General features: G+C 40.9%; 1 pseudogene; it reads left to right on the forward strand.

Moving 5' to 3' along the window:
- The first annotated feature begins 893 nt into the window (after positions 1-893).
- LOC101088605 lies at positions 894-2,269 on the forward strand (annotated as a pseudogene).
- Positions 2,270-2,524: the final 255 nt, after the last annotated feature.

Consider the following 2,524-nt stretch of genomic DNA (forward strand, 5'->3'; position numbering starts at 1 on the left):
CAATAACATAATATCACATTGGTAGTTCAAAAGTCGTCATAGCAGGGATGCATAATCAGACCATAGAAATGGGCAAATGTTACAATCAGGGTTTTTTCTTGTTGTTGTTTACCGAGCTTATTGTTAAACATTTATCAATCTACTGTATGTTAGTCTCTAGAAGTATGAATTATATATTTTGGGGCATTACACTGCAGTTATCTAGAGATAGATAAACTAAAAATCCCAAAGAACATGCTAGAAGAAAAGCATTAGCTGGGGAAAATGACCTGTTTTGCTTCATTTCTTCTGCTTGAAAGTGTTGATACCTTGTAGTTTGCAGAGTGCTCAGTGCAGTATTATGGGAAGTGTGGGACAGTTACTTGAACCAGGTTAATTAAAAACTCCAGAGATGATTGATGAATAGCCAATGAAAAGATGTGGCAGGAGATTCAGAAGGAGGGGTCAGGAAGAAAGATAAAAATGTTTAAAATATTTTATTTTTAGAAGACAAATGTGCTAGGTAGGGTGTAAGTCAATGTTCTCCTCCCTCATTAAGATGTATGTTATCCAGGAGGCTTTTGGATTTGGACATAATATTGAAGTTTGGGAGTCATCCTAAGATGGAAAAATAAGCCCAACCAAGATACTACAGTTCCCTTAAATCCAGTCACCACTTTCAATCTATTAGATTGTCAAAAGTTATCTTAATGTATTCATTACTCAACCTGTTTCTTTTTTATAAAACAATGAAAATAATCTTTCATAAAAGTAGCTACGACTCTTTCACCGCCATTTTAGACGAGTTGGGGCGCGCTCAGGGTGGTATGTCCGTAGTTTCACCGCCATTTTAAACCCAGCTCCATACAAGGCTCCGCTGCTGCTGTTGCAGCCTGACTTGGACCACGTGGCCGGCACCCGCAGTGGACAACTCAGCCACCACGGAGGACATGAATGAATACATCAGGATAGAGGAATTTGCAGAGGGATGCAAGATCAACACCAGCAGAATGACAGTAAAATGTTTACTGCGACACAGGCAAGAAAGACCTGACTATTTGTCTCAATTTGGGGAAGTTGTAGACTGCACAGTTAAAACAGACCCAGTGACTGGAAGATCAAGAGGATTTGGATTTGTGCTTTTCAAAGACGCTACTAGTGTTGATAAAGTTTTGGCACTGAAAGAACACAAACTGGATGGCAAATTGATAGATCCCAAAAGGTCTAAAACCTTTTGGAAAATGTTTATTTATTTGTTTTGAGAAAGAGAAAGAGAAAGAGAGCATGTGCACAAGAGTAGGGGAGAACAGAAAGAGAGGGAGAGAGAGAATCCCAAGCAGGCTCCGCACTATCAGCACAGAGCGCAATGTGGGGCCAGATCCCATGAACAATGAGATCATGACCTGAGCTGAAATCAAGGGTCAGTCGTTTCATCGACTGAATCATCTAGGTGCCCCAAGGCTAAAGATTTAAAAGAAAAAGAACCCCCCCCAAAAAAAGGTTTCTGTGGGTGGATTGAGGTCAGATACTTCTGAAGAACAAATTTAAAAATGTTTCAGAGACTTTAGAGAGATTGAAAATATTGATGTTCCCACAGCTATAAAAACAAATGAAAGAAGAGGATTTTGTTTTATCACATGTACTGACCAAGAGCCAGTGAAGAAATTGTTAGAAAGCAGATATCATCGATTTGGTTCTGGGAAGTGTGAAATCAATTGCACAACCCAAAGAGGTATATAGCAGCAACAGCAACAAGAAGAAGGAGGAAGAGGGGCTGCAGCTAGTGGTCAAAGTGGTGCTAGAAGCCTTCTCATGGATGAAGTCAGCACCAACACTGGAACCAAGGATTTAATAACTATTATGATCAAAGACATGGAAATTATAGTAGTGCCTATGGTGGTAATCAAAACTATTGTGGCTAGGGCCACTATGATTATATTGGGTATAACTATGGGAACTATGGATATGGACAGGGATATGCAGACTACAGTGGCCAACAGACACTTAGGGCAAGGCGTCTGGAGGGGGTGGCGATCACCAAAACAATTACCAGCCATACTAAAGGAGGATGTTGGAGAAAACAAGAGGAGCTTGCTCAAGTAACCCATCTTGCAGGATGACAGTGAAGACTGGCCTTCTGTTTGATCTAAAATGATGATTTTGTAAAAGACTTCTCGTGTACAAGACACAACTTACACAACTGTGTCCAACTGCTGATAGCCGCCAATTAGTTTTCTATGTATTTACTTTGTCTTTTGTGTGTCATGACTCGATGTGGATTTCTGTTTATACAAATTTTATTTGTGTGATTTCATGTTAAACCTCCAACAAAGGGGCGCCTGGGTGGCTCAGTCAGTTAAGCAGCCGACTTCGGCTCAGGTCATGATCTCACGGTCCGTGAGTTCAAGCCCTGCGTCGGGCTCTGTGCTGACAGCTCAGAGCCTGGAGCCTGTTTCGGTTTCTGTGTCTCCCTCTCTCTGACGCTCCCCTGTTCATGCTCTGTCTCTCCCTGTCTCAAAAATAAATAAAATGTTAAAAAAATTTT

Source organism: Felis catus, chromosome C2 (genome assembly GCF_018350175.1).
Source record: "Felis catus isolate Fca126 chromosome C2, F.catus_Fca126_mat1.0, whole genome shotgun sequence".
NCBI classification, from domain to species: domain Eukaryota; kingdom Metazoa; phylum Chordata; class Mammalia; order Carnivora; family Felidae; genus Felis; species Felis catus.